Source organism: Martes martes, assembly GCF_963455335.1.
Source record: "Martes martes genome assembly, chromosome: 1".
NCBI lineage: Eukaryota > Metazoa > Chordata > Mammalia > Carnivora > Mustelidae > Martes > Martes martes.
In genome coordinates, this window is record NC_137888.1 from 13121033 (window position 1) to 13141943 (window position 20911).

At 45.4% G+C, this 20911-nt stretch overlaps 1 protein-coding gene across 1 annotated transcript in view; it reads left to right on the forward strand.

Moving 5' to 3' along the window:
• Positions 1–20911, forward strand: part of TIAM1 (TIAM Rac1 associated GEF 1) — a 383928-nt gene that overhangs the window by 218699 nt on the left and 144318 nt on the right. The window contains exon 3 of the mRNA XM_080799863.1: positions 20727–20903. The gene's annotated coding sequence lies outside the window, so the exon portion shown is untranslated. The remainder of the gene's footprint in view (positions 1–20726; positions 20904–20911) is intronic.

The following is a 20911-nucleotide window of genomic DNA, read 5'->3' on the forward strand; positions in this document are numbered from 1 at the left end:
TTCCATGCTGCACTCCCGTGGACCCTGTGAACCCTTTTGCTCAGCTTGGGAACCAAATACTCATTCATTGCCACTTTCTTTTCTATACAGTTTATTATGATTTGCTGCTCCAAAAATAATCAGCTGGAATTCTTGGCTCCAAATTTAATTTTTAAAAAATTGTTCGTAGATACATGTTTTTTAAAAGGCGGTATTTTAGAGAAGCCGTGCTCATAATGAAGACTTCTGGTTGCACATGCCTGTTAAGCAAAATATTTAAAATCTCTATCATTTATTTTATAAATATATCTTCTCTCTCTGTCCCCTCCCCCCCCCATACACATGCGCGCACGGACCAGTGTGACAAAAGATACTTATCGGAGACCGGAGTTGGGTAAATTTAGAAATTCAAACGTGTTGATGGTGTAATATCCCAATCTGTTGTCAGAATTTGCTAGAACCAGAAAAGTTCTTTTTGTCCTCTTGAATTTTAAGAAACCATACCCTACATGTAAAGAGATCTTGACCATGTTCTCCGTACAGTATGTATTACTCTCACCTTTGACATGCGCTAGGTTCTTGGCTGCATTGAACTGGGTCCCCAAATTTGAGGCTGGTAGGATGGGTTTCTTAGCAACAGATTCTGTTTCAACAGGATGACCGCTCCCCCCACCCCGAAACACAGAGCATTTGAAAACTCAAGACTAGTATCTAATGGCTTATCCTGATTCCTTTTGCAGTTTAAGCTTCCAAGATTTTCTCTCCCCCATCCCCCTTGTGTTCTTTCCCTTCCATGGTGCTGTCTACCATTTATCCTACCTGTAGTACTAACTTATATAGGGAAGCCGTAGGTCAGTCTGGAGTCTGAGGAAATCGAACAAAGGGCGTTTTTGAACATAGCTGTAGTTTTCATAGCCAACTAGAGACCATAACTCTTAAAGAGTCCCACCAAGCCGATGTCTTACATTTCATTGCTCTTGGTGACTGGGAGCGTGGAGTAGAGTTTCATGCGTATTCACTCTATCGTTTTCTTTCTGTTTTATCCTACTCATTTTTTTGCCAGAGTGTTTTTTTTTAAAGGTCCTTTCCTGTTGTTGTGGTTTAAACAATTATTTTTTTTAAAGATTTTATTTATTTATTTGACAGAGAGAGATCACAAGTAGGCAGAGAGGCAGGCAGAGAGAGAGAGAGAGAGGGAAGCAGGCTCCCCGCTGAGCAGAGAGCCCGACTCGGGACTCGATCCCAGGACCCTGAGATCATGACCTGAGCCGAAGGCAGCGGCCTAACCCACTGAGCCACCCAGGCGCCTTGTTTAAACAATTATAAGTCATTTGGATGCTAATGATCATGAAGGCAGTGCTGCTGTATAGTCCAGACATAACCCGGAAGTTACTTTGCATTGGCTGTGGATACCTCGTAGGACAGTGTTGCAAGATATTTGACATCTCAGTTTCAGGTTGAGTAACAGTGTTTCTATTCTCAGAGCCTAATATCCCACCTGGATAGCGGGGGTGGGGGGGTGGGGAGGTGGGGGAGTGGTCAATTACATTTGTCTAGTGTACTTTGATTATCTTACCTTGGGTGTAATTCTTAGCTGAGTCCCTTTTTCTTTTTCTCAATCCCAAGGGTGTCCTCATTTAATGCCTTTTTCTGTATCCCATAGCTAGGGATTACATAATAAGAGGGTCTAGAGAAGAATTAGAAATGGAGCCCAGGGTTTTTACTGTACAGTGTTCAATTCCACTGTATTAATCTAGCCCTCATGAACCGAGCCCTAAAGAAATAGGCCATTGGGGCGCCTGGGTAGCTCAGTGGGTTAAAGCCTCTGCCTTTCGGCTCAGGTCATGATCTCAGGGTCCTGGGATCGAGCCCCGTGTCGGGCTCTCTGCTCAGTGGGGAGCCTGCTTCCTCCTCTCTCTCTGCCTGCCTCTCTGCCTACTTGTGATCTCTGTCTGTCAAATAAATAAATAAAATCTTTAAAAAAAAAAAAAAAGAAATAGGCCATTGGTTTCTAGCCTTGGGCTCCTGGTCTGGGTTCTTCCTGGCTGGCCAGAGAGGGTAGTCATACCTGTGTCATAGGCTTGATGGAATGCCCCGCCTTCTCCCCAGTCCTGAGCACTGGGCGCATAGTATCTCATACATAAGAGCCGTGGCTTATACTTGAGTGTGTGTGTGTGTGTGTGTGTGTGCGCGCGCGCATGCACACACACGGTCTCGCTCTCTAGAGAACTCTGCTCTAAAACTCACAACTCAGATCAACCCTTGTTACCACTTCTGTGCATACCTGGGAGTTATCTACTCTGAGTCAGACTTTTGGAGCTGGATGTCCTGAGTCCGTTTCGTAGCAAACACATTTTATTATTGCTTCCTCCTACCGTGAGATATCAGGAATTTGTGCTTTAATCCCTTAAAACTGTGACCTTTTAAGTCAAAATACTATACAAGTAGTATTTTGGCATATCTGTAGTTGAGGGTACTTAACATTTAGTAAATCTGATTTGCTTTGTGCATTCCTGACGCGTTCTGGATAACTCAACGTGCACTGCCACTGGTGATCTTCTTTCTAAGACACTTAAATTTTTGTCTCTAGTTATCTTCAATCAACAGTGGTTATATTTAGAAGATGAAGTTTCTGTCTTTAATTTTGGGTAACAATAATCTTTTCAAAAAGCTTGAGATAGCATAAAAGAGCTGAAGATCTGGTGTATTATTTTATAAGCTTGTGGAGAAATTGTCATTTCTCCTCCCAACAATTTAGCAATGAAGAGGGATATTGGATGCCCCTCCTGAGTATTCCATGTGAAAGTGTCATGAGTTTTCATTGCAGTCCATAAGGAATGAGATTTCAAACACTCGGGGGTACCCATTTCACAGATAATCTTTTCATACTTGCTTATTTTTTTTGAAAATGTCTAATTACGGTACAGGAGCCTAGACATTGCAATTACTAATCAATGTCTGGATATAGTGAATGATCCCACATTTACCATCTGCTGATCCACTTCTCTGGGTCGGACAGTAGTCGGTCGTGTGGTTTCCGATGGATTGCTCATTTACTGTTAATATTTCCATTTTACCAATGCGGAGACTGAGGCTTGGTGGCGTGAACAGACTCTCCACAACCATGTAGGTCTTCAGAAGCAGAAGCAAAATTCCCACCCGAGTCTGTCTGGCTCCCATTCTTTGAGCACGAATCTCTTGGTCCCATCACTTACTGGCTAATGCAATGCAGTTGAGCTTGAGAAGGTCTCCTGTCTGGGAACAATTCTCATTTTGATGGGTGCTCTTGGGTGTCTTTCACAATTGCTTAAGACCTGTTCATGATCTGTTTCAGATCTCATTTTGAGATTAATAATGAACCCTTAAGGGCTTTTCCCATTGTGTCAAGTTCAAACAAAAGAAGCTGACAGACTCCCATCATAAATCGAACATACGTAACAAACAAACAGCACAAGTCCCGACAAGAAATGTTTGCTCTCCCGAAGCCTGGGCCCATGTCAGCAGTTAACCGCGTTTCTCGGAAATGTCATGGAATCGGGGAGGGCGGTGGCGTGGATATGCGGCCGGGCTTCCTCCCTGAAACACGGCTGTGTTTTGCTTCCTTCCAGAAGCATGGAGCTGATTTGTTTTTGCTTGAACCCCAGGCGGGGAGATGGTGGAGTCTTCTTAAGAATTAAATGGGCATGATGTATTACAAATTATTTTTGAACACGTTCGTTGCTACATCTTCAAGGTGTCCGGATGCCCTGTGTAGAAAACAAAACAAGCCCGCAATGAGACATTTTGGCTCCTGGTTGTTGATGGTTTTTGTTTTAATTAGTGGGAAGAAGCTGTTAATTCCGAATCTGAATATTGCTGCCGTAGAGAAATCACCTGCAAAACTCGTACTTTCCTCCTACAATAGTATTTCATGCGAAGCCATGTGTTGTATCTTTTTCTGACTCATATATCCCAGGCCTTATAAGAAAAGGGCTTGCGGGGCACCTGGGTGGCTCAGTGGGTTAAGCCTCTGCCTTCGGCTCAGGTCGTGATCCCGGGGTCCTGGGATCGAGCCCCGCATCGGGCTCTCTGCTCAGCAGGGAGCCTGTTTCCCTTCCTCTCTTCTGCCTGCTTCTCTGCCTACTTGTGATCTCTGTCTGTCAAATAAATAAATAAAAATCTTTAAAAAAATAAAAATTAAATTAAAAAAAAAAAGAAAAGGGCTTGGGGTGGGGGGGTACACATACTATTGTCCTTCTTTTGATTTATTTTAAAGCCTGCACTGCAGTATGGGATAACATACACATGTGTGCCTACCCCACCACCTCTCATCCCTAACACACACCTGAACCTGGCGTGGATCTGACCCATGCCCCATGAGTAAGAAGACTGAGAGCCAAGGATGATGCCTCGTTAGTCATTATTATCTCTCCCATGGTCTGTTTTATGGTTGATGGAGAGGCCTGGATAAAGGAACATAGAAAATGGAAAGGGAGCGCTGCCTGACGTGGGTAGTGCTGGTGATGATATTGAGAATTGGCTGCCAATTAAGTAAACACCTCAGTGACTTGGCTCTGTATTTGGCAAGAAGACTGAATCTGTAGTAATAAAAACAAGCCCATTTTTGTTAGATGGTTCCCCACAGTAAGAACTCACAAAACACTCAGGATCTCACAGGCCATTGATAGATACCAAAAAAAAAAAAAAAAAAAAAGTTTTCATGATTAAGATAGTTCGAGAAGTTGGTTAAAAAAGTGAAGGGCAAGAATTCGGGTTCCCTCCTTTGACCGTGGAATGCATTTTTCTTCAGGCACCTGTGAACATTCCCTGTGTTTCTACGGAGTGTGTACACACATTGGAAGACCGTGTAGAGTTGAGAAATGAGCGCGACACGTTTCGGAAGATGCAGACCTGACTTTTGATCATGGTCAAGTTTCATGCTCTAGACAGTAGACATGTTACTTACAATTGGAAATGTTTCCTTTTTTAAGGATGTAAGCAGTCTTCCAGTTATAGAGTCAGATACCAAAATGATCATCATTTTTTTTTCCCTGAGTAATCATAACACTCAGCTTAAAAAAATCACAGTCCCATTTAACTGCCATCCTGTCTTGTTGTGTACAGTCTCATAATCTGTTTTTTTTTTTTTTTTTTTTTTTAAAAACCTTGCCCTGTAAAGAGCATATATTTCGTTGTAAAGAATATTAGGGACGTGAACATTCTCTTGGCATAAAGAATTTTATCTAGTCACACCTTCATATTTTGTGTACTTTGAGCTCATGGTAGGTGCTTAGTTTTTGGGTCTTACGTTGCATTTTTGGTTTTCGTTTCATCCCTTCCCTCCCCACGAACCGCACCCCCTCCCAAAATAAAAGGATCTTTAGGGCCGTTTCAGGAGCCTGAAGGCTTCCCCATCTTCGCGTCCCTGTGAGATCTCGAACCAGCAAGGGAAGGTGCTGAGCACACACTGATCTGTGGTCCTAAAAGCTACAAAAAATCGAGATCCATCTCTGAAAGCAATAATCGGAGGGATTTTTTATTTTAGATGAGAGACGTCGTGATCTTATTTACCTTTCTGGAGAACTGAGCCGAGCGGGTACAGCACAGATGGCAGTCTGTTCCTGTGAGTGTGGGGACGGAGTGAGAGAAACAGAACAAAGCAGGTGGCTCTGGTTCTGGCCCCCCTGGTGCCAACATTAGTTCAGGCCACACACAGTCCCCGCTTCCCTGTGCTTGTGCAAGTGAGACACTGGTGGAACCAGAAGGCTGATATTATTTTGGTCATCGAGCTCTATTTAATGAATACACTTGATGAATCCCCTCTTCCTTCTCAGAGATGCTATTTTGAATGGAAAATCACTACTGGAAAAGCAAATCCCTACATCGGTGATGGACACAAGACCTTCCCCCCACTCCGTTATATCCTCCCCACCCCCAACAGGTTCCTCTTCTGCGTTTTGGAAGCACTTATTAGGTGCTGAATTTTCTTTTTTTAGTTTTATTTATTTATGTCATCTTCACGCCCACCATGGGGGTTCAGACTTATGACCCTGAGATCAAGAGTCCCATGTTCCTCCCGCTGAGCCAGCCAGGCACCCACCCAAGGTGCTGAATTTTACTGAGGAGGAATAAGAAGCCATAGGGAAATTAACTGATTTGCCCCAAGTTGTCAAGTTACCCTGGTGCTCACAGAGGACTGTCCGTTACCTACCTATTGTGAGTGTTCTTTGGTTTGGTCCTTGAAAAAGTCAAGCTTCCTACCCTATGGAAAAGCAGAATTAGGAAGCCCAAACCAATTCTCTCAGCTTGTTTCTCTCAAGGTGAATATTTTCAGAAGGGGGCATGCTTAGGGCTTGGGAGGGCTGTAGTGACGCCTGAGCCTTCCGAGGGTTGGCTTGGTTTAAATGTGGACCTGTCAGTTCTAGCTAGCTCAGAGGACTTGCTTTCCCAGCGTGATGCATTAGTCATGAGCAGGGCGTAGGAGGGTGTTGAACAATCATTCCGACCCTCCTCCCCATCACTGGGTTTTCAAGCTCAACTTCAAACCCAGCTGCATTAGAATTGAGGACATGCTGGGGACACCCCCCCACCCCCACCCTGCTGTGTGCTTGAAGTCTTGGCTCGGGGTGGGAGAGGGTGGTGATTTCAGATCCAGGGCTAGAGCAGAAATGTCACCATGGGGAAGCTTGTGTACCCAGGACCTCTGTAATTTATGTATTATGCAGTGGGGGGGGGGTGTAGGAGAGGATTAGAAGTGTGGGGGCTGGTGTATTTGTGTTTTCCAGTTTGCAAATAATATTTTGATACTGTTTTCCATATTGAAGAAAAAAGGAAAAGAGAGCCATAATTCTTGATGATGTTGGCTACCAGCAGATGTAAGCTCAGAGGGATGCAGTTACCTAGAAATCTGTGACCGGGGCCCCTGGCTGTCTGAGTTGTTAGAGCATGTGACTCTTGATCTCAGGAGTGTTCAAATCCCACGTTGGGTATAGAGATTACTTAAGAACAAAATCTTCAAAAAATGTTCTTAGAAATACTTAGATGACATCAAGAAAGTGAGGCCACTGTCCTCAGTGACCCCCTCATGCCTTGGAGTTTGGGGCTACCAGGAACACCGTCAAGTAGATCTTCTTTTAGAGCTCACATCTGGTGGGTCGGTCAAGAACGACTACTGGGAAGGCTGTTGTAAACATTCGTAGGGGAATAATTTGAATTCTTTCTGTTCCTTTGGTTGACATTGATGCCATTACTAGGTATTGGAGAAAAAGTCCGTCGGGCACATGATAGTTAATTTTGTATGTTCACTTGGCTAGGCTGTGGTGCCCAGTTTTTGGTTAAGCACCAGTGTAGATGTTACTGTGAGGTAAATTTTAGACACGATTAGCATTTAGATCAGTAGGGATTGAGTAAAGTGGATTTTCCGCCATAATGTAGATGGGCTTCATCCAATCACTTGAAGGCCCTGTAACAGTAAAGACTGAGGTCTTCTGGATGGAAGGAATTCTGCCTCCAGATACCTTTGGAGTCAAGACAACAGCAGCATCTCTCCTCTGGGTCTCTACCTTGCCAGTCCGGCCCACAGATTGTGAGCTGGCCAACTACAATTGCATAGCCAATTCCTTAAAATACCTGTCTCTCCACCCATCCATCCATCATCCATCCCTCCATCCGTCCATCCATCCATCCATCCATTTGCATCCTGTTGGTTCCCGTTCTCTAGAGAACCCTAACATAGGACACGTGTGCCATGGAACATCGTGTCAGAAAGTAATAAACTGTAATCCCTTTCTCAAGGAACTGGTGATCCTCCTAGAAGAGATGAATTAAGACAAGTGTTCTGGTAACTGATAACTGGGGCTTCAGAGAGAAGTGGTGAAACAAATCTTGGAAGACCAGAGCTTTGCACAGTTTTCTAGTAAAACACTCCAACATAAAAAGAGAATTGACTTCCAACCATTTTATTTTGGGGAAAAGATGGGTATTTTCACCTTACAAAATCATAGATATTGAAAATTTTATTCCATTATCAACCTGCTCCAGCTTCTCTGCCCTCACTAACCTCCTGGATAAATCTGTGAGTCATGTGACTCTTCAGAAAGACTCCCCTTTATCCCGATGGGTAGTCTCCCTGCTGGCTGTGCCGGGGGTGTTGGTATGTCAGGTAGCAGCAGAGCAGGGATGTGAGGGACTGGATTCTGGAAGGACACTACGTGCCTCTTGAATGTGTATTAGTTTGGGTTTGCAGTGATGAGTGCACTCAGTGGGCAGCAGAGAAGGATATTAGTGATGGGGATTAAAGGCAGGGAGACCTAGTGTGAAGGATAGAAAGAAAAGGAGCAGGATGTAGAGAGTACTTCAGGGACTTTGGAGGAAGAAGGGGAAGAAGGAAAAGATGGAAAGAAAGAAATGGGGCGCCTGGGTGGCTCAGTTGGTTAAGTGTCTGCCTTTGGCTCAGGCCATGATCCCAGGGTCCTGGGTTCAAGTCCCACATTGGGCTCCTTGCTTAGCGGGGAGCCTGCTTCTCCCTCTGCCCCTCCCCCGACTTGTGTGCATGCGCGTGCGCGTGCTCTGTCTCTGGCAAATAAATAAAATCTTAAAAAAAAAAAAAAGAAATGAGTGTTTGTGAAGTCCCAAAGAAATACCAGGGAAGAGTGTTTCCAGATACGTTCCCTCACTCCTTGGTACAAACCCTCAAGGCAAATTTCCCATTTTGCGGATGGAGAAAGTGGTATACAGGGATGATAGGTGACCAGTTCAAGGTCACAAGGACATTAGATGGTAGCTGAGGGCTAGATCTAACGGAACCCAAAGTCTGCATTACATTGACAAATCATGCTACCTTCTGGGAGGAATCCTAAGTGTGGAAGGTTTTGACCCTAAATAGTGTGTCAGGTTTGAACTATCACTGGTGAGTCCCATGGAGGGGTCCAGAAGGGGGTTACAAAGAGGGATGTGTGCTGAAGACCGAGATTCAGGTAGCAGGGAGGATGGAAGGAAGTGAGTTTATTAAAGAGAAAAAAGAGAAAAGTTCTCCATATGGAGAATTTGGTAGAAGGCTACGGGCAGGACCTATCATTGGGGTCAGAGGCATATCTGTGAAGTGCCCGGAGTCCAAGGGAAGGAATCGTGTTTTGGTGGCAGGCTGCTGGGGTTGGGGGTGGGGGGGGGCGTGGATGCTGATGGGAGGCCAAGGCCATTTGAACTCGTAAGCGGGAGCTCCTTTAGCTACAAGTGGTTTTCTGGATGGGAAGCTGGCCAGACAGAATGAGGATTCCTTCCAGAAGATGAAACCTTTTCTTCCCACCTAGGAGGACCAAAGTTTCATTCAAAACTATTTCAAAAATGGGTTTTTGCTTTGTGTGTTGTTGTTGCTAGCCTTTTTTTTTTTCCCCCCTTCTAGACTATGTAACTGATACTTCTTGACTACTTATCCTGGCTCTGAGATCCCCCACACCAAAAAATGCAGCCATGCTTGGGAACCTGTTTTTGCTTATTGCCTCTTGGCCAGTCATTGTGTTGTCTTGTTGGGGGTGGAGATCAGCAGGTTGCAAAAATGAACCCCTCCTTCCTGTATCATTTTCCTTTTCCTACATGTGGCATCGTTTTATCAAGCACTGGTGAAGGGATTTTACGTAACATCTTCATTGCAGGAAACACCATGTAATGGCCCCCAGGGACAGCTAGTCCTGTCAACCCATAACTTCAGAGCAGCCTCAAGTTCTCACCTGAAGTTCTTCCAGAAGATTCTGGGAGATTTTGATACTGCTGTGTTGTTGCTTCACAAGAAGGCTAAGATGTGGGGAAAATTTAGATTGTACAGATGGGAAAACTGAGGAATTTGTCAACTAGACTTACAAAACAAACCTTTCCAACAGATTTGGGGTTAGTTTTTGTTGCTAATTCTTAAAAATTTTTTTCATCATTATTATTATTTTTTATCATAATGACGTTTCTTCTGCTGCTGGAGAGTTCCGTTGCAGCTTGCAGATGACACCTGTCCACTGTGCCCTTGGAGGACACCGTAAGCTTGGACCAAGTTGAAGTAAGAGGGGAGGGGGCGGGGAAAGGAATAGGTCCTCCAGGTGGTTTTGTTCAAGCCAGGATGAGGTGGCCTGGCCAGGAGGCATTCCTGTGAGCTTCCCACATGCCGTCTTTTCTCAGTTTCCTGACCAGTGTTCTCTGGGCTAGAGCAGTAGTCTCCAATGTCATGTGGATACACGAGATGCTTTCCTTAGGGCGTGAGAAGGAAACATCAGAATCTGTATTTCTCTCTGTCTTGGACACTTAAATTTTTGCGTGTTTCTGTTGGGTTCACATGAAGGATGCACATTGTTCACACACACACAAAGGTAAAATGTGCATCATTTTTTTTTTTTTAAGATTTTATTTATTTGACAGAGATCACAAGTAGGCAGAGAGGCAGGCTCCCTGCTGAGCAGAGAGCCGGATGTGGGGCTCGATCCCAGGACTCTGGGATCATGACCTGAGCTGAAGGCAGAGACTTTAACTCACTGAGCCATCCAGGAGCCCCTGTGCATCGTTTGTTTGAACAGTAGCTCATGCATGTGGCGACGCCATAGTTAAACGAGCGAGGACACGCGCCCATGCTGTTTGAGGTGGGCATGCTCAGAACCATTTTGCTGGATGAGGTTGCCCATAAAACCATTGGCACATTAGTGCCCTGGACAGGAGTGTGCTCGCTAGTCCTTACAAGGCAGGCCGGTGTCTGTTCTGCTTGCTTTGTGTGTGGTCTCATAGATACGACTTGGCAATGAATGTCAAGCTTTTTAAGCTCATTGCTGTCATACGAGAAACAGATTGGCTTTGCGATTTTATGTATCGGTTTTTCTGCACGGGGACTTTGATGTATCGCTGTTTCAGGACTGTTCCCATGGTTTCCCAGGAACTGTCTTTATGTGAAAGGGGCTGATTATCCTCTTTTGACTACAGGGAATAGTCATAAAAAAGTCATTTGATTTTTTTTTTTTTTCCCCTTCTACTTTAAAAAAAATCAAGATTGCAACCATTTCATGTGCTTTTCATTTCCCTCCCAATTTTTAATTCAGTTAGGATGAATGTTGGTCGTTATTCAGCCGAAAAGATCTTACACCAGCATTTGAAGGAAGAATTGGTTGTTCCATCTTGCCTTTCTTTCTTTTTCTTTCTTTCTTTCAAGATTTTACTTATCTGTTTGACAGAGATATAAAGAGGGCACAAGTTGGCAGAGCAGCAGGCAGAGGGAGAAGGAGAAGCAGGCTCCCTGCTGAGCAGGGAGCATGACGTGGGCTTGATCCCTGGACCCTGGGATCATGACCTGAGCTGAAGGCAGCCGCTTAACCCACTGAGCCACCCAGGCACCCCCCATCTTGCATTTCTGGGGCCAAGCTCACTGGCACTTTTTGCCTTCATTGAATCATGTGTTTACTGGAAAGAGACTCTCATGACGGTTCCAATGATGATGCAGGTTTTAACTTAAGCAGGTTAACATGGAGTTCCTTTCAAGTGTAAGGTGGGCAGAAACTTCCAAGACCATCCTCTTCATTTAAAGAAACGGATGGTCAGGAAGATTGGATTGACTTGAGTTGCTTGTGGCCCTAAAGTGAGTGCATGTCTTTTCTGCCATGGCTCTGAGCCCACTGTCACACGTCAGACCCCAGGGTTCTCCAGTGTAACCAGACGGTAGCCGGAGGCCTGCAGTCAGCTTGCCATCTCACTTTTACGTGGAAGGGGTGGCAGTTGTGCTCATATGTCCCATTTGCGCTAGTGTCTGATACACTGCTTTGTGCATCCCACACTCATCTCATGGTGATCTGCGCGGCTTTGGGGCCTCAGCCTTGTAGTTGGCGATCTTATTTAAGTGGTAAACCCAATCTCAGGGCGAGTCAGGAGCGTGGTGGGTATCCTGGGGACCTGGAGAGCTCTGGGGGCTGAACTCCAATCTGATTTACATTTTAACTTCATGGCATGGAGCCCGAGGCAGCATTTATTTTTGTGTTACTAATGCTGTATCATCCATTTATTATTATAGCCATTGGCTGCGTCCATAGAAGGCGTACTTGAGATAATGGTTTAAACTTTTGGCCTCTCACAGGTCATCAGAGGTTGTGTGTGTGTGTGTGTGTGTGTGTGTGTGTGTGTGTGTGTTTAAAGTTCTTCGATTATACAGTGAAATTGGCCAATATTTGTGTCTCCATAAATCCTTCCTGATCTAGGCTTTTTGGCAGGGTTTCTACCTCCTCCTCCCTCCCTCCCTCCCTCCTTCCCACCTACTTCCTTCCTCCTTCCTCCTTCCTTCCTTCCTTCCTTCCAGTGCCGTGCTCATGTGTTCCAGCCCTGTTGCTCTGTGTCCACGTGGAAGGGACACCATATTTCTAGTATGATCACTGTGCATTCCCACCTCTCAAGGGCAAAACTTCAGAATCGGGTGCTCTGTTTGACCTCATGGTGGAAGGTGTTACTGTCAACCTTCTTTGTCAGTTACCAAACTAGAAACTTCAGAAGCATCTCTCCCTTCTTTTTCTCCTGCCCTCCCCATTTTTGATGGATAAGTGTGTGGCCACTGAGTCCCGGTGACTTCACCTCAAAGCTCTCGCTGTCTCAGTTTAAGCCACCTTATCTCCAGCCAGCCACTGGCTGATTGACCCTTTTGCAACAAGCCTCCACCTTCTCTTCCGTGCTAGCCAGGGTGGGCTGGGGACAAGTGTTGGGTGTACCTCTGCTGATAAGATCCCATCACAGACTCCATTACACAGAAGGTCTGATTCTTTTGTGTAGTGTCAGTCGCCAAAGCCCATCTGTTAAGCCTTATCACCTCCAGCTCCCTTCTGAGCATCTGCCTCTGTGCAACACTGGACTGATGCTTTTAGCGAACAGCCCTTTGCTCTTTTCTTGGAAAGTTCTGCCCCCTCCCCCACCTTTTTTTCCCCACACTCCCTCCTGTCCCTGTTTATTTCCTCCCATTCTCACAAGCTAAGCCAAATCCTATTAGCCCATCAGGACCAGGCTCAAATGACAGCTTCTTCTGCCAGAATTAGCCTGTTTCTTCTTATCATTCACTATTAACAAGGCCAGGTGAGCCTTGACAGCTCCATGTCCGAGTGGAGAGGTGACCATCGTTTACTCAGATTTGGGGCATCATAAGGAAAATGGTCTCTTTCCGCATCCCGGGCATATAGTAGGTGCTCAATAAATGTTGGTTGAGTTAGCGGTTAGTCGCAGTCAGCAAAACTGTGTAGACTCTTCTACAGACCATTCACAAGGAGTTTTTAGATAGCCGTAAGCGTAACTATTTAAAATCTACTTTTATATGCTCTATTTCATAAGATGCTGTCTGTTGTGAGGCACACCACTGTTCTGTGTACCTCTAAGAAAGAAAATGGCTCCTGTGAAACCACACCTTACCATAGCGACCGTAAGGCACATTTCATTTCAGAGATGTTCAAAGTGACAAATGTGTTTTTCTTAGAATTTTAGAATTTCTTAGAATCAGTGAAATAAGGAACTGTGTTTTATCTGCCGGAGCTTGTATCGTCTTAGTTTTATAACTGCCAAAGAGTTGGAGGTGATGTGCAGATAAAAAATTGAGGTCATTTTAAATGTATGTGTGTGGGTTTTTTTGTTTTTTTGTTTTTGTTTTTTTTTTTTTTAACTTTAGAATGAGAGAGTAGAGGAGCATTTTGGGCTGAGTAGCCTGGGACTACCTTGAGATGCAAGCCCTGTGGAACCTTGTCCTGTCAGTCTTGTCTCATGAATGAGCCCCAGTTTCTTCCTTTTTATTTTTATTTACTTATTTTTTAAAAAGATTTCATTTCTCTATTCAATTGAGAGATCAAGTAGGGAGGGGTAGGGGGAGAGGGAAGCAGGGAAAGAAGCAGGCTCCCGCTGAATGTGGAGCCCTTCGGGGGGCTTGATCCCAGGACCCTGAGATCATGACCTGAGCTGAAACCAAGAGTCAGACACTCAACCGACTGAGCCACCTAGGGGTGGCTAGGGGCCCCTGGTTTCTTCCTTTTTAGAAGATGGGGACTTACAGGTAAAGAATCAACCCCATTTTGAAAATCCTTAGGAGGAATGCCTTTAAAAATTTGTCACAAATCATCTTCGTTGACATTGAAGTGGAAGATTCTTCACTGCACTGAAATGTTTTCCTTAGCCTTTGGTTAAAATTCCCTGTTACCACCTAAACACGTATCAGGATTGGTATTCCTGATATCCCCTTCCCAGCGGCATTGCACAGGACCCGTTAAGTGCCCCTTTTTCTGTAGGGCAGCTGTGTTTCCAGCCGTCCTACTCGCTCATTGAGTTTTGGTCACTAAATTACCTTGTTAATCTAATACATACACGTATACATTCTTAATATTTTTAGTTTCTCTTCCTTCCTCTCCGTCTTTAGTATCTGGTTTACTGAAATCTCTTTAGCCATTTCCTCTGGGAGGATTTTGCCATCTCAGGCATGCCTTCTGCCAACACAGATACCACCAGCAGCAGGAATGGCTACTAGCTGGGGGCATGATTCTTTCTGATGGGCCCTTTAGGCTCGAGCGTGAGGGACCAACAGTGCGGATTTGGGGTTTCCAGGCCCGGTAACCTCTCCACAGAGGCTTTTGTGGTATTTTCTCTCCCCTCTGTGTGGAAGGCAGTCCCGGGCCCTGTTGCTGGCAGGCGTCGTTGCCGCACAGCTGCCGGGGTGCGTGCCTCACCCCAGGGAGCTCTTCCCTGACTCACAGAGTGGCCCTCCCATGCAGTGTGGGGGAGGCGGCTCAGGTCACGGAACTGCTGTACCTGGATGGTGGCAAATGGGACCAAATCGCCAGGGTGACCACATCTTGCTCTGCTTCCTATGAAGAAGGAGGACCCCTGGACAGCCCAGTTACATTTCGGGCTGAAAGACTTCCCTCCGGGCTGCCCAGCGAGAGAACAGGTGAAGGGAGAGGCCAGGTTTTAGGGGTTGGAGATCAGCAGGGAAATGGCAGGTGGCCCTTTCACAACGGTGGGTCACCTGGGAGGGCCTGGAGAAGGTGGTAGAGTCAGCCAGCAGCTATTGAGTCTGAAAAGTTCCTGCTCTTGGAGTGCCCTGCTGGTCAACTGTGTCCTTCAGAATGGAGGACCGCCCTCCAGTCAGTCTACTGGTTATAAATAGCATGCGTGGAAGGCCAGAAAGAACTAGAACCAAAGTCCCCCTCTGGAGCTGTAGTCTTTGACAGTGAAAGAAGAGCTGCCCTAACCCACCCTCATCCGTCCCAGTGTTTTGGGATCTGGGGCTTCTTCCTGTCCCTGGGGAGGCTTCTACACAGCTGGTGTGGGAGCAGGAGGCAGGTCTGCCCAGGGAGAGGGCACCTGGGTGGCAGGACTTTGGAAAAGATGTTGTTGGAAATCTAACTAAGATGACTGATGTGTTTTGGAGAAGATAGTTCTAGTGTGCAGTTTAAGGATTGTACACTCTGGTGGGTCTCACAGGGAGTGTGGAAGCACTTTGAACGGAGTACTGTCCTCTCCCGCTGTCCTCTCACGGGCACCTAGTTCCCTCACTGGAACACCCCAGTAAGTTAAGGCCCAGCATGGTGGAATGCTGAAGGACAGATTTCAGCATTAGCCATTAACTATGGTCTGTTCCTCTTCCATGATCCTTGGCGATCAGATGTTTCATTCTCTCTTGTAGTGACATGGGTGTGCTTTTTTTGACATGACTCAAACTTGAAGTTAAGAATTTGGGATCTGGGAGCCCGGAGCTGAGTGGGCTCTCACAGCACATGGTCACTCCTCTTGGAATGTTGGGTGGAATTCTCAAGTGTTTGGTAGCTTCACCATTTCTTAGTGGGAATGATACTACTTAGATTTTTGAGAAATTACGTGGCTCTCGTGGTCAGTCCTGGAGAAGCTGTTAAATCCACTTTGGTCAGTTGGGCCTCATTTGGGCCCTTGTTGGGCCAGGCCGTGGGGGCGTTTGGGAGATTGGATAGCCAGCTGTGGAACACAGCCCTCTGGGACTGGCAGTCTCCAGACTTTCTCGGACGAAGCTGGGAGGGAGCTCTGTAGCGAGTGATGCAATGTTGGAGTTGGATGCATTGGCTGTTGCCAGTGTCCAACCGTAGCTGCAAGACAATAAACACCAAGAACCGAGGGAAACTTAGAAGAGTATTTTGGCCTCAAGCCACTGACACCCTGCCAGACAGATAGTAAGCATTCCATAAATGGTAGATTGCGCTGAGTTGGGGTAGAACGTGTTACTTCATTTTGAAACACATTGACTTTACTCCTATGAAATATGGTAATGTCTGTCCCTGCTGAACCTGTTGGTTAAGTATTGCCAAAGATTCACTGTTCTAAAATTAAAGTTATTATTTTAGTAGAGCTTTCTTGACTTATAGCTGGCTTGAAAATACTGGTTCTATGAACATGTTTCCTGAGTTACCTTGGGATACACTTGGATGTACTAGGAAACAGCATTGCTCAAAACTAGTGTGGTGTTGGGATATGGGAACTTTCAGGGATTTTGTTCAACTGATAAGGGTGTCTGTTGTTATCTGTCGCAAAAACACCGTTGGGCCAAAGCCATGTCATCCCTGCTCTAGGGAGTAGGAATTTGGAGCCCCCATCATCACCCGTTCATCTGTGCTAAAAATCCTGCTCCTGTCTTGAGTCCTCACATGGTTCTCCTGGGAGGGAAGGTGTGGCACATCTTCTCTGGGGTAGAGTCTCAGTTTTCACACAGAGTGGACAAGCTCTCTCCTGGTGGATCCCTCGCCTCATGCCAAATGAGGGTGGCCGTCTTGTAGCATGACCCAGCCCTACTTGGGCATGAGCCAGAGAGCCCTACCTTAAGTTTTCAACCCCTCATGACTCTGGAGAGCAAACAGGGATTAAGGAGAATTTCCTGGAGGGTTATGCAGCCTCTCTACTCTTCGGCAGTATTCTGCTTCTTCAGAACTTATGTTACTGAGTGGTGGTTTTCTTTTTTAATCATTTCTGAAGAAGACACATTGCTATGAAATGTGTCACTGAGCCCATGTGGAAGGAGATGGCCCAGAGCATTGCTTCTCATCACAGTGACCTCGGAGAACCACTGTGGAAATTTCTGTCTGGTCTTGGTACCAAGAACATTCATCCTTCTTCTGACCAGTTGGTTAGGAATTGTGAATTTTACAACTGCCATGTTTTCTCAGTTTGAGTTGGCTGTTATAAAGCTTACTATAAATAGACCTTGGCTGGTAGCTTGATAGGGTATGATGGTTACCCTTATTTCCTCTATCCTTTGGGTTTCTTTTGGGTTTTTTGGGGTTAGTAATTTCTTCTATTTTAGATTATGTATCTTTTTTTTTTAAAGATTTTATTTATTTTAGAGCGAAAGAGTGTGCACACATGGGCAGAGGGGGAGGGAGGGAGCGTGGAGCCTGATGTGGGGCTTAATCTCATGACCCTGAGATTATGACCTGAGCCAAAACCAAGAGTCGGACAATCAAGTGGCTGAGCTACCCAGGCGCCCCTAGATTGTATATTTTTGAAAGTCACTCACTACTGAGTCCTTTGTTGAGTAAATAGTTTTAAAAAATGTAAAAAAGATGGCCAGTGAATTTTCTTTAATTTTTGAATCATGTAAAATTTTTCAGTGCCCTAGACCGATCCATCCATCCATCCATCCATCCACCCATCTAACTATCCAATACAGATTTTTAGACTAAGTGTGAATAGTGAAACTAAATTTTTTTGGTGCTTATTACTTTTAAAATAAACATTCAGGATTCTGACTTGTTCAGGATTTTGGTCCAAGACCTCTACAGCCCCCTTCCCTCTGCTACTCATTTTTAAGGTTCATGGTAAGGGGAAACTTCCTGATTCTCATTATTTCACTAACTGTGGAACAGTTTTGGGCACTGAAGTCATAATGAACAGAGTTAAAAGTTAACATACTTAGGTAGCATTTTATAGTTTGTGTAATGGTTCATGTTGATTCTCTGTCTTAACAGTCCTTTTAAGTAGGTAAGTAAGGTCGATAATCTTACATCCTCATTTTTCCTGTTGATTATCCTTGCCCAGGGTCACATAAGTACGAGAGCTTGGTGCACGAGCTTGGGTATTTTGAGGGCAGGTATAGTACCCCCTTTTCTATATACTTTGGTCTCTGGAACTTACAAGGACTTAAAAATGACAGGACGCTCCTTAGGAGTGTTTTGTGAAGATGAAAAAGAAAATTCTGGTCTGGGAGACTTTTTAGGAAAAGCTATGGGTTCGCTGTCGTGGACACAATATTTCTGATTTCTGTCATATTGTCAGCTCACCTCAGACTGGAAGGTTGGGGCCGTGGAACCCCTCTGCCTTGTCCATTGTTGCAAGTATATGAAGCTGGAGATGAGTTTTGGTAGTTCCGTTCCCTGCTTCCAGCACTCACACTTCCCTGTGAAAACTGCTTGACACCTGACCCAGAAATGGACTGTAGGAGTTGATGGTGATTCAGAATGAGACTGAAAAACGCGGTATAGTCAGTGTTCATGCCCCGTGAGTGTAACATAAGCAGGCCCCTGGTGTTGCCGGATTGCATCACAGTGGTGTGTGCATGCCATGATGAGTTGGGTAGATCCATCTTCCAGCTGCGTCAGTCAATTACCTTGTTGCCCCACAACAAATTTAAGGTGACGCGTGTCATCCCACTTATGACACAGACCCACTTTCATTGAGTTAGGCACCCTGTTTGCAGGAAGTCCCAGTAACAGTGGCCTCCTATGGTGTACTTCTTACAGTTTACAAATGCTAAGTAATGGTGGAATCATAGCTAACGTTTATTGCGAACTGACCGCATGGTAGGCGCGAAGCTAGTCGTGTAACACATATGGTGTTTAGTGCTCGTGAGAACCCAGTGGTTTAGGAGCTATTCTGTTTGCAGAGGGGTGACATGGAGAGTTTGCCCCCAGATCACCCAAGTGACTGCTGAGGCCATGATTTGACCTCATGTAAGTATTAGGACTGAGGCTCAAACCCCCAGCCCTGAACTTGGTGCATAGCTGCCTTCCATTGAACCTGAATGCTTTGCAGTTCTTGAAGAAAACTCAGAGTCTGCTAATTGTTCTCAGGGGCCATGGTGGAGCCAACCACTCCAGGCAAAACGAGTACCGCTTGGCACATTGCAACCACAGTCTGTCTGCAGATTGCAAAATACGTGAGACTTCATTCGTCCATGTCACAGGTCAATTCTGCTGCTGGGGTCACGGGGAAAAAAATTTTCCCCCCACCTAGATCAGACAAAAATTCTACCAACTCTATTTTGTTTTCCTGCAGTGTTTTATTTAAAAAAATGCCCTGTAACTCTCATCTTCTTCCCCATATCGTTCTTCTGCTCAGGAATTAGAAGGCTGTAGATGGAGAAAAATTATAGTTCTGGAAGGTAGAATACGTCCTTCTTTTAAAGTATAAGAAAATGCATTATCAGCTTCTGGGGAGCAGGTGGAAAGGCAGCTGCCCGCGGGCCCCCATTTGCCAGCAAGAATCCAGCCTTGCAAATTATTGGCAGCTGGCACCGTAATGAGTCCATTTCAATATAAATGGGCTGTTGCTTATTAATTTCTGCCAGTTCCTAGGCAATTCAGGAACTGCTTTGAAAATTTGAAAATTCGCAGAGAACAGCTTCAGGAGGATGCCTAGGAAAAGAGAGAGAACAAGCTAGCAATGGGGGAATTATGGAAAGGGCATGTATTGTAGGGTAATAATGGGGTATGGCTGAGGACGCCTGCTCCCTTCCTTGCAAAGCGTGAGTCACCCACTTCAGGTTAAATAGTACGTTTTCTGAGATAAGGAAGAATCGCAACTTCTCTGATTGTTCTGTTCTCTGTGGTTGTGTGCATTTATTTATTCTGTGGGGCTGCCTTCCACAAAGTAGGCAATTTTCTCTGGGTTCCTGTTCAAAGCATTGGGCACCCCCGGCTCACACCTTGCTGGAACCAGCAGCGGTGGGTGGCGGCAGTGGGCAGCCCCACAGAGAGAGGTCCGGGAGGACGGTATTAAGGTGCAGCACCCCCACTCCCCAACGGGACCCCCAGACTATCTTTCTTCCTTAGTATTTGCAGTTTCATCTCAGAAGACAGGCTTCCCCCCCCCTTAAAAATATCATTTTTTAAAATATCATTTTTAAATATTATTCTTTTTAGTCATTTTTTTTAAACACTGCTTGTTCCTGGAACTGTCCTTGTCCATGTATCTTCTGTGCTAAAAAGCAGTTTAGGCATTTCACTAAATTCTTTTCTGTACATGTTCTTCACGACTTGCCTCTGAATTTGCTGTCTGGCCAGCGGAGAACGTGTATGCGATGAACTCTCTGTGTTTTGCGTTTTTTTGTTTTGTTTCGTTTTACCGTCTTTGGACGTTTTCTTCAACTTTTGTCATAAATGTAGCTCTTTCGATAATAACCAAGACTCCCATGTTACCTTTTATTGATTATCTCTGTTCGTTGAGACCTTTTGAAGATGAAGAGGGAGCTGTGGAAATCATTCCACAGTAACCCGTTTCTGTTAGCTGCTACTTTTCTCCATAGAAATAGGGGGAAATGATAACTTGGTCTGTAGGACTGGTTCTTACCATAAATAGGGATATGCTTGTATTGATTTAGGGATCTGATTATGCCTGCACTCTCTACCTGTAGCTGAGGATCGTGCTGTTAGATTTGGGACTTGGTATCACACACAGAATGGATGTCAGAGAATGAAGGAGAATGGGTTCCTTGGAAAAGGCCCAGGTTCTGTGTTCTGGCTGACCACTTCCTTTCTCTTTTCCATCCTTTGCAGGTTTTCGGCACATCCTCAGACACTCACAGGAGACGGCGATGGCCTCCCCGAGGGGCAGGTGCTGACACTGCCCCAGTCCCTGCCGCTGTCCATCCTGACGCCATTCCCCATCTCAGTATCTAAATGCCACAGTGCTCTTGGGGCAAGTTGGGCTGGGAACCACTGTTGCCTTGTAAGGTAGGTTT